Source organism: Rhinopithecus bieti, unplaced genomic scaffold, assembly GCF_001698545.2.
Source record: "Rhinopithecus bieti isolate Rb0 unplaced genomic scaffold, ASM169854v2 scaffold_21726, whole genome shotgun sequence".
Lineage (NCBI taxonomy): Eukaryota > Metazoa > Chordata > Mammalia > Primates > Cercopithecidae > Rhinopithecus > Rhinopithecus bieti.
The window spans coordinates 2,461,824-2,487,575 of record NW_016811100.1 but is presented as its reverse complement, the minus strand read 5'-3'; the positions used below and the strand labels follow the sequence as shown (position 1 = coordinate 2,487,575).

General features: G+C 38.2%; 1 protein-coding gene and 2 pseudogenes across 3 annotated transcripts in view; 1 reads left to right on the top strand and 2 right to left on the bottom strand.

Moving 5' to 3' along the window:
* NKAIN3 (sodium/potassium transporting ATPase interacting 3) overlaps nt 1-25,752 on the bottom strand; it is a 751,259-nt gene that overhangs the window by 122,160 nt on the left and 603,347 nt on the right. The gene's annotated exons all lie outside the window — the stretch shown is intronic.
* LOC108543143 (SRSF protein kinase 2 pseudogene) lies at nt 19,907-21,748 on the bottom strand (annotated as a pseudogene). The gene has a single exon (XR_001889483.1). The product of XR_001889483.1 is annotated as an SRSF protein kinase 2 pseudogene (transcript).
* On the top strand, nt 21,721-23,335 carry LOC108543164 (SRSF protein kinase 2 pseudogene; annotated as a pseudogene).

Below are 25,752 nucleotides of genomic sequence, written 5' to 3'. Positions count from 1 at the left end.
TTATTTATAAAATAAGAACAGGTTATTTAAAATAGTGGGACAACTATAAAAGGTATAAAATATATGTAATAAGAAGAGTAGAAGGAGAAAAAGAGAAGAAAGGATCTGAAGTAATACTTGTAGTAATGACGACTGAGGATTTTCTTAAATTAATATCAGATATCAACCCACAGATCCAAGAAGCTCCAAGAACAGGATAAATGCAAAAAAAAAAAAAAAAAAAAAAAAAAGCCACATGTAGGTTTATCATAGAAGAGAAGCAGGTAGATACAGAGATTCAGAACTTAAAATCAGAAAATCAAAGATAAGGAAAAAAATTCTGAAAAAAACCAGAGGGAGAAAAAACGCTTTACTTACAGAGGAGAAAAGAATTGCAACTGACTTATCCTTGGAAACCGTGAAAGCAGGAAGAGAGTGAAGTGAAATATTCAGTGCTCAGTTCACACGTATGTTTATTGCAGCACTCTTTACAGTAGCAAAGACTTGGAACCAACCCAAATGCCCATCAGTGATAGCCTGGATAAAGCAATTGTGGCACATATACACCATGGAATACTATGTAGCCATAAAAAAGAATGAATTCGTATCCTCTGTAGAAACATGGATGAAGCTGGAAGCCATCATCCTCCGCATACTAACATAGGAACAGAAAACCAAACACTGCATGTTCTCACTCCTAAGTGGGAGTTGAACAATGAGAACACATGGACCCAGGGAAGGGAACATCACGCACTGGGGTCTGTTGGGGGTGGAGGCCAAGGGGAGGGAGAGCATTAGGGCAAATACCTAATGCATGCAGGGCTTAAAACCTAGATGATAGGTTGATGGGTACAGCAAACCACCATTGGTATACCTATGTAACAAACTTGCAAGTTCTGCACATGTATCCCAGAACTTAAAGTAAAATTTTAAAAAGAGAAGTACTTACTGTTAAGAAAAGACCCTCACCAACCTAAAATTCTGCACCCTGTGAAATTATCCCTTTAAACTGAAGGAGAAATAAAGATTTTATCATAAAATCAAAAATTGAGATAATTTGTTGACAGTAGACCTGTCTTACAAGAAATTCTTTAGAGAGATGTAAGGTAATATAGGTTAGAGAAACTTGTATCTACAAAGAGAAAGAAAGAGCATTAGACAAGGAATAAGTGAAGATAAAATAAAAATTTTACTTATTCTTAATTGATCTAATACACAATAGCTTGTTCATAATAACAATGTATTTGATTAATATGTTTACAAATGCTTCTGTATGAGTATAATGCATAAGTAGTGATACAAGGGATAGGAAGATAAACTAAGACTATTTTATTGTTATGAGGCACTCACCCTACCTGGGAAGTGGTAATGTGTTATTTGAAAGTGGATATGAAACTGTTGTGAATGTATATTACAAAGTCTAGGGCAACCACTAAAAAATGAAGTTATAAAAGTATAATTGATATGATAAGAAAGGAGAATAAACTTATATAAAATGCCCAATTAAAACCACAAAAGGCAGAAAAGGGTGGAAGACACTATTGTACTTGGAGACTTCAATGTCCCTGTTCAGAAATGGACAGACCCAGCAGGCAGAAAATCAGTAAGAACGTAGTTGAACTCAACACAACCATCAACAGATGGATATAATTGACATGTATGGACTATTTCATCCAGCAACAGTAGAATATACATTCTTCTCAAGCTCACATGGAACATTCAGCAGGAAAGACCAAATTCTGGGCCATAAAACACACCTTAACACAATTTAAAGCATAAAAATCATACAATGTCTGCTCTCAGACCACAGTGGGATTAAACTAGAAATAAATCACAGAAAGATAGCTGGAAAATCTCCAAATACTTATAGATTAAGCAATATCCTTCTAAATAACATGAATCAAAGAAGAAGCCTCAAAGGAAATTTAAAAAATATTTTGAACTAAATGAAAATAAAAATAAAACAACAAAATTTGTGATATGCAGAGAAAGCACTGCTTAAAGAGAAATTTATCGCATTGAATACAAACATTACATAAAAGTAACATATAAAAGAAATAATCTAAGCTTCTACTTTAGGAAACTAGAAAAAGAAGAGCAGTTTAAATCCAAAGTAAGTAGAAGAAAAGAAACAATAAAAATTAGAGCAAAATCAATGAAATTGGAAACAAAATCAGTAGAGAAAATCAACAAATCATAAGTTTAATAGAAAGCTATTGAACAGAAATAAAAAAAATCAATAACATTGATACAACTGTAGCCAGAGGGAGAAGACACAAATTACTAATATCAAAACTGAAAGAGGGGATATCACTACACATCCATGGGCATCAAAAAGACAATAAAATAATATTGTAAACAAATTGGATAACCTAAATAAAACAGATCAATTCCTTGAAAGACATGTCTGCCAAAATTCACACAAGAAAGAATAGATAATTTAAACAGGGTTATATCTATTAAAGAAATGGAATCTATAATTAATCTTCCCAAACAGAAAGCAGCAAGCTCAAATGGGTTCACTGGTGAATTCTACTAAATATTTAAGGAAGAAATGATATAAATTCTTTAGTGCTGATGCAGGGTCTCATGCCTATAATCCCAGCACTTTGGGAGGCCGAGGTAGGCAGATCACTTGAGGTCGAAGGTTTGAGACCAGCCTGACCAACATGGAGAAACCCCATCTCTACTAAAAATACAAAACTAGCTTGGCGTGGTGGTGCATGTCTGTAATCCCAGCTACTCAGGAGGCTGAGGGAGGAGAATATCTTGAACCCGGGAGGCAGAAGTTGTGGTGAGCCGAGATTGCGCCATTGCACTCCATCCTGGGCAACAAGAGTGAAACTCCATCTCAAACTAAACTAAACTAAAATAAAAAAATTCTCTAAAATCTCTTCCAGAAAATAGAAGCAGAGGGTATGCTATTTAACTTGTTTTAGGAGGCCAGCATTATCCTAATACCAAAGCCAGACAAAGACATTATAAAAGAAGAAAACTGCAGGCCATAGACACAAAAATCTTCAACAAAATATTAGTAAATTGAATTCAACAATGTATAAAAAGAGTTATGCATCATGACTAAGTGAGATTTATCCTAGTTATGCAAGGCTAGTTTACTATTCTAACATGAACTAATGTAATTCATCACATCAGCACGCTAAAGAAGAAAAATCACAGGATCATAGGTACACAGAAAGCATTTGACAAAATCCAATACCCATTTATAATTACAAACTTTCAGCAAACTAGAAATGAGAAGAAACTAGGAATTGAGTACAAATATTAGAAAAAAGAAAGATCTAAAATTAATAATCTAAGTTCCAACTTTAGGAAACTAGAAAAAGAAGGGGAATTTAAATCCAATGTAACTAGAAGAAAAGAAATAATAAAATTAGAGCAAAATCAATGAACTTGGAAACAAAATCAACTTGGTAAAAAACATCTACAAAAAACCTACAGTTAGCATCATATTTGATGACAGCCTACAGGTTTTTCTGCTAAGATCAAGAACAAGGCAAGGATATTCCTCTTACTACTTCTATTCAACATTGTACTTAAATTCTTAGCTAATGTGATATGACAACAAAAGTAAATAAGAGGTACTAGGAACAGAGAAATAAAACTGTCTTTGTTCACAGATGACATGATCATCTATGTAGAAAATCTGCAAAAAATAAACATAAAACTCCTGGAACTAATAAACAATGATTCCAAGCTTGCAGGATAAGAAGTTAACATACAAAAGTCTATCACTTTGCTATATACTAGAAAAGTATAACTGACATTTGCAATTAAAAAAAAATACCATTTACATTAGAACCCCATAAAATGAAATACTTAAGTATAAATCTAACAAAATATGCACAAGATATTTATGAGGAAAATTACAAAGCTCTGATGAAAGAACTCAAAAGACTAAATAATAGAAGACACACCTCCTGTTTGTGAATAGGGAGACTCAATATCATTACCATGTCAGTCTTTCCCAACTTAATCTATAGATTCAACAAAATTCCAATCAAAATCCCAGAAAGTTATCTTGTGGATGCCAACCAACCAAGCCTAAAGTTTATGTGGAGAGGAAGAAGTCCTAGAATAGCCAGCACTGTATGAAGAAGAAAAAAGTTGGCAGACTGTCACTACCAAACTTCAAGACTTAGTATAAAGCTTTAGTAATAAAGCAATACAGTAATAGAGAGAGTGGTATTGGCACAAAAATAGACAAATAGTTCAATGGAACAGAATAGAGAGCCCAGAAACAGTCCCACACAAGTATAGTCAACAGATCTTTGACAAAGGAGCAAAGGTAACATAATGGAGCAAAGATAGTCTTCAACAAATGATCCTGGAAAAATAGGACATCCATATGCAAAAAAATGAATACACTCCTTAAAATTAATTCAAAATGCATTATAGACTTAAATGTAAAACACAAAACTATAAAATTCCTTGAATACATAAAAAAAAAAAAAAAAAAAAAACTAGGTGATCTTGGGTATGGCAATATCTTTTTAAATACAACACCAGGCCGGGCATGGTGGCTTATGCCTGTAATCCCAGCGCTCTGGGAGACCGAGGTGGGCAGATCACTTAAGGCAAAGAATTGGAGACCAGCCTGGCCAATATGGTGAAACCCCATCTCTAATAAAAATACAAAAATTAGCCAGACGTGGTGGTGGATGCCTGTAATCCTAGCTACTATGGAGATTGAGGCAGGAGAATCACTGAACCCGGGAGGCGGAGGTTGCATTGAGCAGAGATTGCGTCATTGTCCTCCAGCCTGGGTGACAGAGCGAGCCTCCATCTCAAAAAAACTAAAAAATTAAATAATAAATATATAAGTACAACACCAAAAACATGTCCCATGAAAGAAATAATTTATAAGCTGAACTTAATTAAAATTAAAATGTTCTGCTCTGAGACAGTTTCAAGAGAAGAAGACAAGCCACACTTTGGGAGAAAACATTTGCAAAAGAAGTGTCTGATAAAGGACTGTTATCCTAAATATACAAATAATTCTTAAAACTCAGCTGTAAGAAAATGAATAACTCTATTAAAAATGGCCCAAAGACCTGAATAGACAGCTCACCAAACAAGATATACAGAGGTAAGTAGGCAGATACAAGATGATCAGTATCATATGTCACTAAGGAACTGCAAATTAAAACAATGATGGGATACCACTACACACCTATTAGAATGACCAAATTCCAAAAACACTGACAACTACAAATTCTGGTGAGGATGTGTTGAGGATTCTGAGTTCAACAAGAAACTTTAATTTATTCCTGGTGGGAATACAAAATGGTCCAGACCCTTCAGAAGACTGTTTGGCAGTTTCTTAGAAAACTAAACATATTCTTACCATATGATCCAGCAATCACACCTTTTGGTATTCATGCAAAAGAGTTTAAAACATGTTTGCACAAAAATCTGAACAAGGATGTTTATAGCAACTTTATCTATAATTGTTAAAATTTGGAAGCAACCAAGATGTCATTCATCAGGTGAATGGATAAACTGTGGTATATCTAGACAATGAAATATTCAGTCTAAAAAGAAACTAGCTATCAAGACTATTCCTGGGTTCTCTATTCTATTCTATTGAGCTATTTGCTATTTGTCTATTTTTTTTCCAATACCATACACCTTTTATCACTGTAGTTTTATGTCACATCTTGGAGTTGAGTAGTGAAAAGACATGGAGGAAACTTAAATGCACATTACTAAGCGAAAGGAGCCAGTCTACAAAGGCTACATATTAATTTCAGCTACATAACATTCTGGAAAAGGCAGAAAAAAAGAGTATAGGAAAAGGCAAAAATATGAATATAGTAAAAGAACCAGTGATTGTCAGGGACTAGGGGGAAGAACAGATGAATAGGTGGAAGACAGGGGATTTTTAGGGCAATGAAACTATTCTGTATGATACTATAATGATGAATGGACATCATTATACATTAGTCCAAATCCATAGAATGTACAACGCCTAGAGTGAACCCTAACGTAAAATACCAAGAGTGTACCCTGATGTAAAACGATGGGCTTTTGGTAATGATGACGTTCAATGTATTACACTTATAATAAATGTACCACTCTGACGCAGAATTTTATTAATTAAAATTTTATTTTTTTAGAGCAATTTTAGGGTCACAGCAAAATTGAGCAGAAAGTACAGAAATTTCCATAAACCCCTTGGTATGGGATATTGATAGTGGGGAAAGCTGTGCATATGTGGAGGGTGGGTATATGGCATGTAAATTAAATATACAGAAATGATTTTCTATGTGCTCTTTAATCAAATTTAAAATTAACCATGTAGTTCCAGCACCTGTACCCTTGGCCATGCCCACCCTCCTCCAGTATTCAGTAAATTTTGGACTCTGCTAGTTGACAAGTAGGATAAAGTTGTGTGGAGCAGGAATCTTCAATCTGGAGTCCCCATAGGGAAGATGCCTAAACCATCTATGTCCTGTGTTGTCTTTGTCATTAAACAGAGGAATCTGGAGGGGGAGGTAAGTGTGCACAAAGCCGTAAGTAAATCTTTTAAAATTCCATTTTTTAAGGGAAATAGATCAATCTACTTAAAGTGTGTAGTTTTGAAGAAATCTTCTCAATTTAACTGTGGTCCTCTATCACTTCTCATCCCACACTTTGCTGTAAAAAAAATGTAATCCCCTTCACTTCATGCTAAGTTTTGGGCCCAGACCTGGCAGGAGAATGGGATGCTAGGTTTTAAATGAAATATTTTTGTTGTGTAGGTAACTGTGGCACTTTCGAGAAAGAATCTGTCTTCTGTTAAGTCATCTGATTGGAGGCATTGGATGATATCAAACACCTGTGTGAATTCAGTGTCCTGGCTTCACTGAGAGATGGGTTTGGCATGGTGGTAACGTGTCCAGACAGCTTGGAGTCCTATCCCAGTGTTACTGCTTATTACATGTGTTTCCTTGGCCAAGATTTTCCCTCTCTCTGCCTCTTTTTTTCCACCTCTACAAAGTAAGATCAATAATAATAATAACACCTAACTCATGCATGAAATTTATGTTTATATTAAATGAATTATAAATAAATTGGTTAATGTCTGGCATGTGGTATTACACACTCATCTTAATGTAGGGACTGGCAATCTCTGACTCGGAGGAGGCTGTAAAATTTAAGCAGCTTCTGCCAACTCTTCATTGCTTCCTAATAAGGTGATCTCAGAAGATGGACCCAAGGCTAAGGGCAGCCTAACACGGAGGACTTGGAATGGAGGCACTACAGGTATGAATGCAGACACGCACAAGACTATGGCCAGTTGAGGGGTTGGGAGTCAGGTTCTGAGTCCTTGGCTGCAACTCTCTTCAGACACTGCAATACATTCTCTGTGTATGAGATTGCAATCCTCTGGGGAATGGATTTGAGCTGAAACTAAAATGTACTGCCATGAAAGGCTGCTGACCTTCCTGGGGAACAGTCCCTCTGTTAGGTGGGAGCATGGGCCTAAGCAGACAGGACGGGGCTATTCACAGGGGCAACCAAGCTCCCTCATTTGGACACACCCATAGACAACTGTGCTCCTTGATGCCTCCTATTCAACAAAAATACAACAGCATAATGCAACAACAAAAACACAGCAATATAACACAGCAGCAACAAAAACACAACAGCAGAACACAACAACAGTATATCTCTCTCTTAGGGAGTAGAGGTATTTACCGAGGGTCAGAGTTATTGAGGTGCTTCAGTGATTAATGTGTTTGCCAGTGGTCACCAGCAGGACTCTTCTGTCATAGCAGCAAAATTACATACTTATGTTTTGCTTTCTCTGAGGGGACATAGTAATTGATAAGAAAAGGATTATTTGATTCAGTGGAGTATGGTCTTCATTGGGATTTTGTAAAAGGTTGAATTCTTCTTCAGAAAAATAATTTAGAATTGTCAAAGCAATATATTCTATTCAAACATCTAATCTACATATTTCCCTACTAAAAAATCCTCTTAGTATTCTAAAACATCTGAAGAAAATGAGAAGATTGAAACAAAACAAATTATTGTACATATTTGATTATTGGCTGAAATGCAAAGTCCCATATTTGAGCTTTTTGTGTCTTTTTTTTTTTTTTGAGATGGAATTTCACTCTTGTTGCCCAGGCTGGAGTGCAATGGTACAATCTCTGCTCGCCACAGCCTCCTGGGTAGCTGGGATTACAGGCATGTGCCACCATGCCTGGCTAATTTTGTGTTTTTAGTAGAGACAAGGTTTCTTCATGTTGGTCAGGCTGGTCTCGAACTCCTAACTTCAGGTGATCTGCCTGCCTCCGCCTCCCAAAGCGCTGCGATTACAGGCATAAGCCACTGCGCCTGGTCTGATCTCTTTGTATCTTTCTCTTTGTTGATACTATCATTCATATGAAAATAAGTCATCCATTTATTCATTAGGAAAATAAAGGAAACTGTGCTGTGAATATAAAAATACCAGCTTTGGGTAGGACTGCATAACTTACAATTTTAGCATTACAAATTTCAACCAGGAAATGAGGTGCCTGGCTGGCTCCAGGTCAAGATCCTATGTGTGACCTTTCATGTCAAACCATAGGAGGTTTCAAAGTCATTATCTGGCAGGCTAATGGGGGAAGCTGTCCTCCCCACATCAGCTAGTGCACTGCCGTCCCTGAAGGGAAGTGCAGTCAAGGCCTCAGATCCTCACCCCCACTCCCCTCAACTCTACAGCTGATCCTGTTTTGTGTATCTGCATTTCTACCTTAAGTGCCTCCATTCCAAGGCCTACTAATTGGGTTGCCCCTAGCTTTGGGTGCATCTGCTGAGACCACCTTATTGGAGGAGTCTTGAAGATAATTTTCTTAACTTTGAATGGGTATTTTGTATTTTTTTCACTACTAGTCCTTTCCACTTCCTCTCTGGGTCCATAAGATAGGAGGAGCCTTTGGTTCAGAGTTCCTTTGGCAGTGAGACCGTCCTGGCCATGTGCAACACCGTGGGAGCTGGCACCTTCATCCTGGCCTGCACTACAATAAGGAATAAAGGATTGCTGGTTACTTTCAGTTTGGTACTTCCTAATTGATCCCTTTGATGCAGGGGAGCTTGGCTTTCACTCTTTCTCTCTCTCCCTCACCTTCTATTTTTTTGAGAGTTAAAAACCCCAAACTTTTATTGAAGAATTTTTCTTTATTTCTTCTAAACAAACAAACAAACAAACGCGGGACACGTGCAGAATGTGCAGGTTTGTTACATAGGTATACGTGTGTCATGATGGTTTGCTGCACCTATTGACCCATCCTCTAAGTTCGCTCCCCTCATCCCCCACCCCCAAAAAGACCCGGTTGTGTTGTTACCCTCTCTGTGTCCATGAGTTCTCAATGTTCAACTCACACTTATGAGTGAGAACATGGGGTGTTCGGTTTTCTGTTCCTGAGTTAGTTTGCCTGAGTTAGTTTGCTGAGGCTTCCAGCTCTATCTATGCCCCTGGAAAGGACATGATCTCATTTGTTTTTATGGCTGCATAGCATCCTATGGTGTATATTTACCACATTTTCTTTATCCAGTCTATCATCGATGGGCATTTGGTTTGTTTCCATGTCTTTGCTATTGTAAATAGTGCTGCAGTAAACATACGTGTGCATGTGTCTTTAGAGTAGAATGACTTCTAACACTTTGGGTGTATACCCAGTATTGGGATTGCTGGGTCAAATGGTATTTCTGATTCTAGATCATTGAGGAATCACCACACTGTCTTCTACAATGGTTGAACTAATTTACCTTCCCACCAAGAGGGTAAAAGCGTTCCTATTCATCCACACCCTCACTGGCATCTATTGTTTCCTGACTTTTTGATAATAGCCATTCTGCCTGGTGTGAGCTGGTGTCTCACTGTGGTTTTGATTTGCATTTTTCTGATGATCAGTGATGTTGAGCTTTTTTTTTATGTAGTTTTTGGCTGCATAAATGTCTTCTTTTGAGAAGTGTCTGTTCATATCTTTTGCCCACTTTTTGATGGGGTTGTTTATTTTTTTTCTTGTAAATATGTTTACGTTCCTTGTAAATTCTGGATATTGGACCCTTGTCAGATGGGTAGATTGCAAACATTTTCTACCATTCTGTGGCTTGCCTGTTCACTCTAATGCTAGTTTCTTTTGCTGTACATTAGCTCTTTAGTTTAATTAGATCACATTTGTCAATTTTGGCTTTTGTTGCAATTGCTTTTGGTGTTTTTGTCATGAAATCTTTTCCCATTCCTATGTCCTGAATGGTATTGCCTAGACTTTCTTCTAGGGTTTTTATGGTTTTGAGCTTTACATTTAAGTCTTTAAACCATCTTGAGATACTTTTTGCATAAGATGTAAGGGAGGGGTCCAGTTTCAGTTTTCTACATATGGCTAGCCTTTTTTCCAAGCAGCATTTACTGAATAGGAGGAGATCCTTTCCCCATTGCTTGTTTTTGTCAAGTCTGTCAAAGATCAGATGGTTGTAGATTTGCATTGTTATTTCTGAGGTCTCTGTTCTTCTCCATTGGCCTATATGTCTGTTTTGGTACCAGTACTATGATGCTTTGGTTTCTGTAACCTGGTAGTATAGTTCAAAGTCAGGTAGAATGATGCTTCCAGCTTTGTTCTTTTTGCTGAGGATTATCTTGACTATACGAGGTGTTTGATTCCATATTAAATTTAAAATAGGTTTTTTTCTAATTCTGTGACGAATGTCAATGGTTGTTTGATGGGAATAGCATTGAATCTATAGATTACTTTGGGCAATATGGCCATTTTCATGATATTGATTTCTCCTATCCATGAGGATGGAATGTTTTTTCATTTGTATCCTCTCTTATTTCCTTGAGCAGTGGTTTGTAGTTCTCCTTGAGGAGGTCCTTCACATCCCTTGTTAGCTATAGTCCTAGGTATTTTATTCTCTTTGTAGCCATTGTGAATGGGAGTTCACTCATGATTTGGCTCTCTGCTTGCCTATTATTCATGTATAGGAATGCTTGTGATTTTTGCACATTGGTTTTGTATCCTGAGACTTTGTTGAAGTTGCTTATCAGTTCAAGGAGTTTTTAGGCTGAGATGATGGGGTTTTCTAAATATAAAATCATGTTGTCTGCAAACAGACACAACCTGACTTCCTCTCTTCCTATTTGATTATGCTTTATTTCTTTCTCTTGCCTGATTGCCTTGGCCAGAACTTCCAATACTATGTTGAATAGGAGTGGTGAGAGAGGGCATTCTTGTCTTGTGCTGGTTTTCAAAGGGAATGCTTCCAGCTTTTGCCCATTCAATACGATATTGTCTGTGTGTTTGTTATAAATAGCTCTAATTATTTTGAGATATATTCTATCAGTACCTAGTTTATTCAGAGTTTTTACCATGAAGTGATGTTGAATTTTATCAAAGGCCTTTTCTGNTTTTGCACATTGGTTTTGTATCCTGAGACTTTGTTGAAGTTGCTTATCAGTTCAAGGAGTTTTAGGCTGAGATGATGGGGTTTTCTAAATATAAAATCATGTTGTCTGCAAACAGACACAACCTGACTTCCTCTCTTCCTATTTGATTATGCTTTATTTCTTTCTCTTGCCTGATTGCCTTGGCCAGAACTTCCAATACTATGTTGAATAGGAGTGGTGAGAGAGGGCATTCTTGTCTTGTGCTGGTTTTCAAAGGGAATGCTTCCAGCTTTTGCCCATTCAATACGATATTGTCTGTGTGTTTGTTATAAATAGCTCTAATTATTTTGAGATATATTCTATCAGTACCTAGTTTATTCAGAGTTTTTACCATGAAGTGATGTTGAATTTTATCAAAGGCCTTTTCTGCATCTATTGAGATAATCATGTGGTTTTTGTCTTTGGTTCTGTTTATGTGATGGATTATGTTTATTGATTTGCATATGTTCAACCAACCTTGCATCCCAGGGATGAAGCCAACTTGATGGTGTTGGATACGTTTTTAAATGTGCTGATGGATTCAGTTTGCCAGTATTTTATTGAGGATTTTTGCATTGATGTTCATCAGGGATATTTGCCTGAAGTTTTCCTTTTTTGATGTGTCTCTTCCCTGTTTTGGTATCAGGGTGATGCTGGCTTCATAAAGTGATTTAGGGGGGAGTCCCTCCTTCTCAATTGTTTAGAATAGTTTCAGAAGGAACAGTACCGGCTCCTTTTTATATTTCTGGTAGAATTCAGCTGTGAATCCTTCTGGTCCTGGGATTTTTTTGGTTGGTAGGCTATTAATTACTGCTTCAATTTCAGAGCTTGTTATTGGTCTATTCAGGGATTCAACTTCTTCCTGGTTTAGTCTTGGTAGGGTGTATGCGTCCAGGAATTTATCATTTCTTCCAGGTTGTCTAGTTTATTTGCGTAGACGTGTTTATAATATTATCTGATGGTAGTTTTTATTTCTTTGGGGTCAGTGGTGAAATCCTCTTTATCATTTTTTATTGTGTCTATTTGATTCTTCTCTCTCTTCTTTATTAGTCTAGCTAGTGGTTTATCTATTTTGTTAGATTTTTCAAAAAACAGCTCCTGGATTCGTTGATTTTTTGGAGGGTTTTTTGTGTCTCTATCTCCTTCAATTCTTCTCTGATCTTAGTTATTTGTTGTCTTCTGCTAGCTTTTGGTTTTGTTTGCTCTTGCCTCGCTAGCTCTTTTAGTTGTGATGTCTGGGTGTCAATTTGAGATATTTCTACCTTTCTGATGTGGGCATTTAGTGCTATAAATTTCCCTGTTAACACTGCTTTCCTGTAACCCAGAGCTTCTGGTATATTGTCTCTTTGTTCTCGTTCATTTCAAAGAACCTCTTGATTTCTGCCTTAATTTCATTATTTACCCAGGAGTCATCCAGGAGCAGGTTGTTCTGTTTCCATGTAATTGTGTGGTTTTGAGTAAGTTTCTTATTCCTGAGTTCTAATTTGATTACACTGTGGTCTGAGATCCTGTTATGATTTCAGTTTCTTTACATTTCATGAGGAGTGTTTTACTTCCAATTATATGGTCAATTTTAGAATAAGTGCCATGTGGCACTGAGAAGAATGTATATTCTGTTGTTTTGGGGTACAGCGTTCTGCAGACATCTACTAGATCCACTTGATCCAGAGCTGAGTTCAAGTCCCGAATGTCTTTGTTAATTTTCTGTGTCTCTGAACTGTCTCATACTGACAGTGGGGTGTCAAAATCTCCCAATATTATAGTGTGGGAGTCTAAGTCTCTTTGTAGGTCCCTAATGACTTGTTTTGTGAATCTGGGTGCTTCTTTATTGGGTGCGTGTATATTTAGAATAGTTATTAGCTCTTCTTGTTGAATTGTTCCCTTTACCATTATGTAATGCCCTTACTTGTCTTTTTTGGTCTTTGTTAATTTAAAGTCTGTTTTGTTAGAGACTATGATTGCAATTCCCGCTTTTTTGCTTTCCATTTGCTTAGCAAATTTTCCTCCATCTCTTTATTTTGCGCCTATGTGTGTCTGCACACAGGATGGGTCTCCTGAATACAACACACCAATTGGTCTTAACTCCTTATCCAATTTGCCAGTTTGTGTCTTTTACATTTAAGGTTAGTATTGTTATGTGTGAATTTGATCCTGTAATCATGATGCTATTTAGTTATTTTGTACATGAGTTGATGCAGTTTCTTCATAGTGTCATTGATCTTCACATTTTGGTGTGTTTTTGCAGTGGCTGGTACCAGTTTTTCCTTTCCATATTTAGTGCTTTCAGGAGCTCTTGCAGAGCAGGCCTGGTGGTAATGAAATCTCTCAGCATTTGCTTGTCTGTAAAGGATTTTATTTCTCCTTTGCTTCTGAAGCTTAATTTGGCTGGATATGAAATTCTGAGTTGAAAATTCTTTTCGCTTTCTCTTGACTGAGGGCATATGTGGACTTACTTACTCCCTATCCTCTGAGAAATAACCCTTCTGTTCACAATGCCATTTGGCAGAGTTGTCTCTTTCTTATTCATTTAAAAAAACAAAATTACACAGTGGTAACACAATGCTTAAAAACTGCAGTGAGGTCTAGATTCTAATGCTTGGGCAGGAGGGGACCTGAACAGTGAGAGTCCAGTTGGATGCCCCTGCATTTGGACTTTCAACTGTACTGCTGTGAGGAGACCTCAGCTGTTGTACATGAGCTTTACATATCCTAGATGTCACTGGGATCTCCTTATCTCTCAGAAGTTTAGAATACTTGGCTCAAAAAGAATACTAGTCCTAAGTACTCCCCAATACTTCAGCAAATTCCTTGCACTAATGTCACCACAGAATTCTTTGTCCTGAGTTTGCAGATACAAATATGCTCTAGTTATGCATTGCTTAATAACAGTGATACCTTCTGACAATGGCGTCATCAGGTGACTTTTGCCTTGTAGGCAACATGAAGTGTACTTACACAAAACTAGATGGTGTCACCAGCTATACACCTAGGCTATATAGCATAAGCTATTTCTTCTAGGCTACAAGCATGTACAGCAAGTTACTGTACTGAATACTGTAGGCAGATGGAGCACAATGGTAAGTATTTGTGTAACAAAACTTATCTAAACATAGAAAAGTGAAATACAGCAGTATAATATCATAGAACCACCATTGCATATGTGGTTTGTCATTAACCAAAATGTCCTTATACAATGCATGACTATGTTTCAAATTCCTATGTGGATTCCATTTATATTTTTTGAAAGTTAAGTATTATTAATTTCCCTTCTAAATTAATTTGCCTCCCTAAATAAAGCATGGCTGAAGTATTCTAGATTGGTTAGATCTCTGATTCCTCATCATTTCCCACAAGTAAACTGGTGAAAATGGCAATTTTACTGAAGATATGAAAAGTTAAGGGAGGGATTCCATAGGTATGTTTTGCCACCTTCAACTGTTTCATGGTCTGTTCCCTTCCCAAAGTCTAAATTCCTCTCCTGCCACATTCTCTCTTGGGCTGGGCCCCTAGAAGGGCATCCCATACCCTGACTTCAGCTGTTTGCAGCCCCCCCTGCAGTTATAAAATGAATAAGCCCTGGAGACGTAATGTATAGCATGTTGACTACAGTTAATATTGTCCATTTGAAATTTGCCAAGAGAGTAGATCTTAAGTGTTCTCATCAAACACACACACTAATGGTAACTATGTGAGAGAATGGATTTTTTTTTTTTTTTTTTTTTTTTGACAGAGTCTTGCTCTGTTACCCAGGCTGGAGTGCAGTGGCATGATCTTGGCCCACTGTAACCTCTACCTCCTGAGTAGCTAGGATTACAGGTGCACACCACCATGTCTGGCTCAATTTTTTTGTATTTTTAGTAGAGTTGGGATTTCACCATGTTGGCCAAGCTGGTCTCAAACTCTTGACCTCAGGTGATCCACCTGCTTTGGCCTCCCAAAGTGCTGGGGTTACAGTTCGGAGCCACTGCACCTGGCCTAGATGTGTTAATAGCTTGAGTGTGTCAGTCATTTCATAGTGTGTACATATATCAAAACATCACATTGTAACCTTGAATATATACAATTTTTGTTTGTCAATGTTATCTCAATAAGGTTGAAAAAGTCAGTCTGAATCCGGTTTTCCCAATACGATCTTTGTTGTGCTAAAGAAGAGAAATCTAAAACTTTTTCCTTGAACTACTTTTCCAAAGCTAAACAGTAAGAGTAAATGGCTTCATTTAGTGATTTCCATTCTTTCTCGTCTCTAATGCACATCTATTTCTTTAAAAGTCCTTGTATTAGCCAGGGTTCTCCAGAGGGACAGACCCAATAGGATAAATGTATATACAAAAGAGAGTTTATTAGGGAGACTTGGCTCACACGATTATAAGGCAAAGTCCCACAATAGGTCATCTGCAAGCTGGTGAAGAAAAGAAGCCTGGAGTGGCTCAGTCCACATCCAAAAGCCTCAAAGAAAGGGGGCTGGGGCCGGGGCGGTGGCTCACACCTGTAATCCCAGCACTTTGGGAGGCTGAGGTGTGTGGATCACGAGGTCAGGAGATTGAGACCATCCTGGCTAAGACGCTGAAACCCCGTCTCTATTAAAAATACAAAAAAATTAGCTGGGCATGGTGGCAGGTGCCTGCAATCCCAGCCACTTGGGAGGCGGAGGCAGGAGAATGGCGTGAACCCGGGAGGCGAGCTTGCAGTGACCGATATCACGCCACTGTACTCCAGCCTGAGACAGAGAGAAACTCTGTCTCCAAAAAAAAAAAAAAAAAAAAAAGGGCTAACAGTGCCGAGGCAAGTCCTGGGAGCCCCATCTACCCCAGCAAGGGGCCGCTGGTGCAAGTAAACCCAGACCCAGGAAGCTGCTTCTCTGCCTTTTTCTGCCTGCTTTGCTTTAGCCGCACTGAGAGCCGATTTGATGCAGTCCACTGAGTTGATTTCTCTGGTTAGATGTCATTAATTTTCCTTCTAACCTAATTTGCCTATTGGAGAAACATCTCCATAAAGTAATTTTCTTTTCTCTTAATATTTCATCTTTCAAATATTTTAAAAGAAAACTAACACAGGAACAGAAAACCAAACACTGCATGTTCTCACTCATAAGTGGGAGTTGAACAATGAGAACACATGGACACAGGGAGGGGAACATCACACACCTGCGCATGTCAGGGAGGTGGGGGGAGAGGTAAGGGGAGGGAGAGCATTAGGACAAATACCTAATGCATGTGGGACTTAAAACCTAGATGACAGGCTGATAGGTGCAGGAAACCACCATCGCACATGCATACCTATATAACAAACCTGCACGTTCAGCACATCTATTCCAGAAGTTAAAGTAAAATTTATTTTAAAACGTTACAAATGCCTTTTCTTTAGAATCACCATTTCTTTTCCACAGCATTCTTTGCTGAGGTCATTTCAGACGACATGCCAACAAAGGCACACCCCACTCTCTTATTGTGCGTATCAGGTCCGTTCCCATCAATGTAGGTCTACTGTCGGAAGAAAACTACAGGGGCAAGGAGAAAAGATCTAATCCCTTTTTTTTTTTTTCCTTTTCTTCTGTCTCCGCTGTGAGCAGCAGAGAGAAAGGCCTGAATGCTAATTCAGAAGTCTTCATCCTGCTGTAGATCCATCACTTGCAGTCTATCAGCAGGTTGTCGAAATACTAGGCATGATGTTCTCATAAGGCAGGGCCTCTGATGACAGCCCTTCCAGTCAACACTCATGCCAGTATTTAGAAACTGAGCTTATCAGGGTTTATAAATGTTGAATGCATGCAATTTTCTCTCACTGAGTTTTTCAGGATATGAGAATTGAGTAACGGTGTTCAAAAGTAAGCATTCACATGCATGATCATGCTGGCATTATCACAACAGGGTCCCAAAGCACAGGGCAGACTGTTCAGTACACTGGATGAATCAAAGTTACAGCACCACGGGTATCATCATTATTTTATGTCTGAAGCTGAACCAGGTCGAGGGTTAATCCAAGCAAAAATTCTCCTTTGTCTAAAACTTCTTGCTACTTCAAGTATAAATTGTTTCTGCCTGAATTATTCAGACAAATGCCTCCTTGGTCCATTTCCTTTTGCTAGCACAGTCCTAATTTATAACAGAAGCAAATACCAGGTCACAAGGAATAAAAAAATGGAAAAGAACTAAGAATAAAGAAGAAAACATGAAAAGAAAAAGAAATACTCTATACCATCAGTATGATGAAATGATTTTTGCTTTCATTAAAGTTTAAAGTTCTTATGCCTCACCACAGAGGGTTATTTAAAGCTGTTGTAAAGCTCAAGTGTTCATAATTTGACTTTTTATTCTGGTGAGAACATCTGCTTCCTTTTCTAACAATCATACTTCTCTTTCTTTTCCTTTAAAGATGTTTTTCAAACTCCAAACTCCTGGTCTCTTAATGCATTCTAGTCAGATCCAGTACATTCTTTGCAGAATGACATGGGAATCTTGAACAAGGTTTCCTGTCAGTTTAATGATTCAGTTGTTTATTTGCTGATATGTTTTAAAGCCATTTATTCTTACACAGCTGCATGTACTACATTGCTCTGTGCATGTATTTGTGAATATATGTATAGATTTTCAGGGTAAATATACTCATACACATAAAACCAAGGGATTTATTTCATTTTGGAACACGGTTTGATCAAAGAGAAGCTTTTTATTCTTTTAGACTGCTAGTGAAGGGTAGTTATGAAAATGTCATGTGCTGCTTTAAATATCTCGGTTAAATGCTAGGCTATTGTATTCATCATCATCAGCTAATGTTTCTGCTACTGGGCAGTGCATTTTAGTATGAAATTTATTGTGGAATCTCACTATTCCCATCCTCTGAGTTGACTGTGTAGTCACAGCCTTGCTGAGAAGAGAGCAGTCATGGATTAGTGGAGGCTTTTGATTCCTCTTGCATAAGTCTTTTGAGCTATGACAGGTATTGGTCAATCAATTCTCAATTCTCTCCTCCTATCTTCTATTTTTTTTTGCTGGACTTTCTGGTGTGTCTTTTTTTGGTTTCATTCTTGGTACATGTATCAGTAAAAATAATAATTACAGTGAATATCATGTATTAATTATACACTGTGCTAAGGCACTATGTTGAGGGCTTTATACATGATTTCATTCAATCCTTAAAACAGTCTTATGAAGAAGTTACTACCATTTTCAATTTGTAAAGAAGAAATTGAGACATGGGAAGATTAATGAAATTGCCTGATATGATGTAGAAGTGAAATGTCAGAATTGTAACCCAGGTGCATATGACTCTAAAGATCATGTTTTTAATCATTCGGGTGTTCTGCGTGCTTCTTGAACACAAAAAAATAGAGAGCCCTATGGTTACTCTCTCTTTACTCTTTTCTTTTTTTTTCCTGGAACGAAACAAACAAAACACTTTATTTATTATTAGTTTATTTACTTTATTTATTTTATTTATTTATTTATTTATTTATTTTTAAGACAGAGTCTGTCTGTGTCGCCCAGGTTGGAGTGCAGTGGTGCGATCTGGGCTCACTGCAGGCTCCACTTCCCGGGTTTACCCCATTCTCCTGCCTCAGCCTCACGGAGTAGCTGGGACTACAGGTGCCTGTCACCACGCCCGGCTAATTTTTTGTATTTATAGTAGAGATGGGGTTTCACCATGTTAGTCAGGGTGGTCTCGCTCTCCTAGTCTTGTGATCCACTGCCTCGGCCTTCCAAAATGCTGGGATTACAGGTATGAGCCACCACACCCGGCCAACACTTTAATTTTTAAGACAACTGCAAGCACCTCAAAAATGGATTATCGTTACAACACTTGTTAGCTTTTCACAATCTAGTTATTGCAAAGGCACATGAATAAATGTAAATGGACAAAGTAAAAAAATGAGGCACCTTAATGAATGTAAAATTTAAAATAAAAAGACATTCAACCACTGACTTCTAAGAGAGGCTAAATATACCTCTATATATTACATTCTAAAATTGCATTGCCTACTGTGGTTTGTGTCTTGGATTCTACAATTAATTTTAAGGAAATGCATAAACAAAACTGTGCAACTTGCAAAGGGAAAATCGTTTTCTCAACTTCATTTCATGGAAAGACAATAAAAAAGCTACTAAAATTTGTTGTAGCCACACATAAAGCTACCTATGGAATGAATGTGATCACTGTTACCTTTGAGCTGTGAGGAGTATTCTGCCCATCGCACTGCAAATTGTATATATCATACCTTGTGTTCTAGACAAGCATGATCATGCTTTTCCAAAAAAATATGTATTTTTTAATTCTACACAATGAACACGTTTCTCTTTTCAGATTTAATCTATGTAGAGCTTAACTTACAGTGCCCAGAGGAGGCAATATGACATGGTACTAAGTCTTTACATTTTAAAAGTGAAATCGCTCTTTTCTTTAAAATACTTTTAAAATATGTGAAAATACAAATGGGACTGCTAAATTATAATGCATATTTTAGAATGAGAAGCATATCTTTTCTTCCTTTAAAGTGCCATATAGAGAATGGTATCTTACAACCCGGAGTCACTTTGTTTAAAATCAAATGTGAAAGGACTGTTATGGAATGAAAAGTTTGCACAACTCCTTGGAGCAGTTAAAGTCGGCTACATGCAACATAGGCTACATAGCACTTAAGACTTGGTAGCTTTTTTGAAATTTGAGCCCCCTCCCATGTTTAATGGAAAGTAACATTTACAGGGTGTGATTACATACACTATAATATAGGAATGATGTCCCTTTGCCAGAAGATAACATTTCACTTTTCCTTGCTATTTCTTGGTTCCAACTTGATAATTTTTAAGACTGTAAATTATATAGTACTCAGCTAATTTTTTTTCATAGTTACAAACCCTGCCAAAACACAAAGGGGAAAGTATTTCTCATTAAAACACACACACACACACACACATTTGAATGTCACACAACACAAAAAACAATGCTTACAGACGTGTTATTGTTTCCAGAAGAAAATGGTCAGTAAACTACTAAGGTGAAGACAAAAGACTACCCTTCCCCAGGATCACAGTGCACAAAAAGCAAAATGTCAAACAACAGCACTTCAAAGCAAAATAAAGGTCTGAGGATGAAGCCAGCTCACTTGCAATCCTGTTAAAGAATGAGAGTCACCGTTTAGGTCCAATGCGCTGGGAACATTTGCTAGCTCAGAATGCAATATGGGTAGAATTTGCTAAGAATTCAACCAAGGATGCCAAAGGCATTAGCCAGCTGAGACTCTTTTTTTCGGGAACCATCTCTAACGTCGGGATCAGGAAATCTGTAAACTGTGCAGTGTCTTCATGGGGCCAGCCATACTTCTCCACAAGTACATCAAAAGGGCATCAGGGCTTCGGCTTGGTCATGTCGCAGTTCTCCTTTTCTGGTGAAAAACTCCTTGAAACATTTCCCCAACATAGCGTACTTTCGAGGGACTTTCCCCAGCAGTTCAATGATCAATGCTATGTGATCTTCGTCTCTGGAATAGTCTTCCCCAGAATGTGGTTCAAACAAATAATCGCCCGTTGCCAGCTCAAATGCCATACATGCCGTGCTCCAGACGTCCGCAGGGGTGCTGTATCCCGTTCCTATTAAAACCTCTATGGAAGGGTACTGACGCATCTGGATGTTTTCCGTGAAGTGTTTATGCACCCAACAAGCATTTCCCAGGTCAGCAATTTCTACTCTAATTTTATCAGCATTCCGTGGATCCAGGGGGTTCACCAACAAGTCAGCCTCCCGGGCTTTTGGCAAATCCCCGGTACTGGAGGCTGAAACCGTCCTGCTTTTGTCATGGGACGGACTGCTTTCCCTTTGCTCAGTAAGTGGTGATCCCTCAGAAAGCACAGAGCCGCGGGCCACAGGTTCTAAGGCTCCAGAGAACAACGAGGTGGAAAACTCCGGAAACTGTGACTCGGGAATTTTATGCCGTCCATTTGGCAATTCACTGTTGAATTGTTCATAGGAGCTGCTATATGTGTAATCACTTTCTGCATTTGGCTCATCAAGATTATATTCCTCAGGATTTGGGCAGTCTTCTTCATTATCCTCTTCATCGTCCAGTTGCTGCTCCAGCAAGAATGGGACATTTTCAAGATGGCCATTGGTTTTAGGTGATTCTATCCACCTCGGGTCTATATTCGCAAGTTGCTGATCTACATCATCTTCTTCTTTTTCAATGTTTTCTTTCTCAGCGTCTTCTTTCTCTTCCTGGTTCTCAGCTTCACTATTTCCCTTTGCGGTCTCTGCCTCGGCCGCCGCCTCTAATCCTGTTGTTTTTCGTTTCACCTCTGGGCAGTATTCGCCTTCTGCCAGAGCGGCGGCGGCGGGGGCGGCGGCGGCGCAGGCGCAGTTCTTACCTCCTCCCGGCCGTTTGAGCAAGTGGAAGCCACAGCCCGGCTGGTCTCCTCACCCGCATGCTTAGCCGCCTCCTTCTCAAAGCCCCTAGGCCCGCTTCCGCCGCTTTGGAATGAACTCCAGGATAGCGTTTCCCATTTAGGCCCAAAAGCGGAGGCCGAAAAGAGAGAAGCACCCAAAAAATCCGGAGCCTCAACAGAAAGCTCCTTTAGTTCCTCCTCCTTCCCCGCCACCAGCACCACCGCCACCGCCACCTTTGGCAGACCCCACACCACCAGAGCCAAAGGAGGAGATCCTGGATCAGATGATGAGGAGCAAGAGGACCCTGCGGACTACTGCAAAGGTGGCTATCATCCAGTGAAAATTGCAGGCCTCGTCAATGGCCGGTATCATGTTATTAGAAAGCTTGGTCGGGGGCACTTCTCTACTGTCTGGCTGTGTTGGGATATGTAGGGGAAAAGATTTGTTGCAAAGAAAGTTGTCAAAAGTGCTCAGCATTATACAGACACAGCCTAGGATGAAATAAAATTGCTCAAATGTGTTCAGGAAAGTGATCCCAGTGACCCAAACAAACACATGGTGATCCAGCTCATTGACGGCTTCACGATTTCAGGCGTGAATGGGATACACGTCTGCATGGTCTTTGAAGTGCTTGGCCACCATCTCCTCAAGTGGATCATCAAGTCCAACTATCAAGGCCTCCCAGTACGTTGTGTGAAGAGAATCATTCGATGGTTCCTTCAAGGGTTAGATTATTTACACAGTAAGACCAAGATTATTCATACTGACATAAAGCTGCAAAACATCTTGATGTGTATGGATGATGCATATGTGAGAAGAACGGCAGCTGAGACCACTGAGTGGCAGAAAGCAGGTCTTCCACCTCCTTCAGGGTTTGCAGTGAGTGTGGCTCCGCAGAAGAAACCTATGGGAAAAATATCTAAAACAAAAGAAAAAACTGAAAATAAACAGAAGAGGCAGGCTGAGTTATTGGAAAAACGCCTGCAGGAGATAGAAGAATTGGAGCAAGAAGCTGAAAGGAAAAAATAATAGAAGAAAACGTCACCTCAGCTGCACCTTCCAATGAGCAGGATGGCGAATACCCTTTTCTTAACTTGAGAGATATATGATACAGAGGATCAAAGCATTTAGAGTCACCATAGTGTTTACACACATAAATATGCACATGCATACCCAGGCACATCCTTGCATGCACACGTGTGGTTACATACCAAAATATATACGCATATACATGCACACACATATATGCATACACACACATACACACACACAGACACTTAAAACACTTAAAACTGTGTCTTATCACTCCTGCATTATGGAAAATAAACCATTTTAAGCTCCTTTTAGAGTTTTGTAAAAAACAAAACTAATGCCGTTTTCCTAATCGGAGCCCTCAAAACTACACTTATATTTTCTAACTTCTCTGTGGAATATTCTTATCTTTTTCACTCTCTGTGTTATTTCCTGAGTCTTCATTCTTTCCATTTCTTCAAGTCATTGACTTGTATCCTATCTCTCCTAAAAGCTATAAATCATTAAATGTTATTTTCTCCAATTCCAAAGCAATTTTCAGTGAACTTTAAAAACTCTTGAATCTATTTTATTTAGAACTAAAATTTTTTAAAATGATTTTCAGCACTCTTCATGAAGGAAGGAAAACTCAGGTATTATAATAAATGTTAAATATTTCCTTTTTTTTGTCCCTGAAAATGTTTTGAATTATTTTAAATTGCACTCTTTATTTTAGTTTTAAATATATGATGCTCTTTCCAAGAAGCCAGTTTCTTTAGTCCTTTTAATTTTAAATATAAGTCCATTTTAATTTTCACTTTGTTTTACTTACAAAGAATCATGATTTTCTATGTGATACTGTAAACGTCATTGTTATGATTCCATTCATTGATTCCATATTGTATTTTCTTTTAAAAAAATTACTATGTTCTTTATAGAAGTGACTGCTTTGCACACTGCTATCTATGTGAAATATTTCTTCTTCTGTTAAACTATGTTAACATGATGAATCAGATCTGCCATGTAAATGAGAAGCCAAATCATGTTTTTACTGCTTTAAAATACAGAGGGGCAGCTGTCTAGTTTTATTAATATTGTTTTTATAATTGAATTTCTGGTGGCAAATTCACTTTTTGGCAATCAGTCTCAATAGCCAAACTGAACCTCAGCTCAAACAGATTGTTGTAAATAAAATATGGTGAAAGTAGAAATTTAGTTAGGACAACTACAGATTTATAATGCAAGAAAACAATTGGAGCCCTAAATGCACCATATGGGTATCAAGAGAGTCAATTTGTTTCACATGTGACACTAAAGAACAAACAAAGAAAGTGCCTATGTCAGCTCCTTCGTACCCATCAAGATGAATCTGCCTTCTTTATGCACTCATTCATTTAAAATTATTTTAGAATGTGAAGATTAGGCTGCTGATTCAAACCTGTTCATGGTTTAATTCTAAAATTATTCATACTACCAAACATTAATTAAAGCCAAACTACTAATAAAAATAGCACTCTAGTTTATTTGCAACAAATATGCTAATATCTTAATATAATCAGAAATTACAAAATAGCATTACAGTTATATTATTTGGAAAGAATGAATATGCCATTTCTTTTACAAGGCGATTACTAAGTTGACTCAATTCAAATAATGCAGTGAGTTCCCACAATATTCTGAAAATGATGCAGGCTGAAAAATTGAACTTCTTGTGGAATCATGACCAAAAAGAAATGTCCCGTTCAGTAATCTTACTGTTGGTTCAACTAGGCAGATGCACTGTTGGGTGGAGTAGAAGAGCAAATAATTTGAGTTAATTGTGAGGCAAGAAGGACTGGCATTCCAGCAGATGCATTATGAAAATGGAACTTTGACAAAGTCAACAAGATATGCTGGGATGTGGCCTGACATGGCTCCCAGCAAGGCTACGGAGAGAGGTACATTCTACATTGTCAGGAGCAGAGTGCAAAGGATGAGCAAGGAAGAGACAGGGATATTAGCCTTGTTCCAGAAAAGGAGGGAAGATCAAGATGCAAGTGAGCAGAAACCCAAGGTACATACTCCAGAGAGCTTTGAGGAGAGTAGCTCAGAACATCTCAAGCATGTTTCTTTTCTTCGGAGGCAGCCCAGAAATGACCTAACAATTTTTGAAACCCCTGCAAAAGTTTGATGAAGTTGTTCTGCTACCAACTTTGTAGCCAGCTAGTCAAATGTATGTACAAAGTGGAGAACCAAATCCAGTTTCCACTCCGAGGACTTTTCTACAGTTTACTGTTACTTACTTTGCATCTCTCAGATGGTTTGCTTCCTGGCCTTAGAATGGTGGGCGGAGGGGGTGGGGGAGAGGGCAGAGGGCAGCAGGTGCTGAAAATAAGGATGGAAATGAAGATTAATATGGAAAGGGACATCTGAAGGTAGAGGCTGGGAGAGCGTGAAGAAGCTGTTCTGATTTTTTCTCTGATGATGGTGTAAATTAAAGATACGGCTTCAAGTACCATCAGTTCTGCTAGCATGCTTGCTTTGAAACGTGAATTTGTCCCAATATGATTGATATATTAGGAAACAACCTGAACATAACAATTTGGGAAATATTAGGGAACAATTTTCCGTCAAATTTCAGACAACTTTTCTTCTACTTCATGGTAACTCATAGGCTGCAATCCTTCTGTTGCGAATTTCCACAAGTAAACTGCAGATCCTTTTCAAAGTAAAATGCCCCATTTATTGTAGTATATATGTACTTCTTAACCATCTAATATGTATAAATATGTTGTATCATTTTAATAGATCTCTATTTTTAAATATGTTACCGATGAAGTATTTGAGTGTTGTTCCCCTGACCCATTTTTCCCATAAGTCTTGTGGCTTTTACTGCATTATTTCTTAGGAACACATATGCCTCATTAAAGCAGAACTTATGGGACAATCAGTTTATCTGCTAATATGATTGGGATGGATTGCAAAGCGTTTGG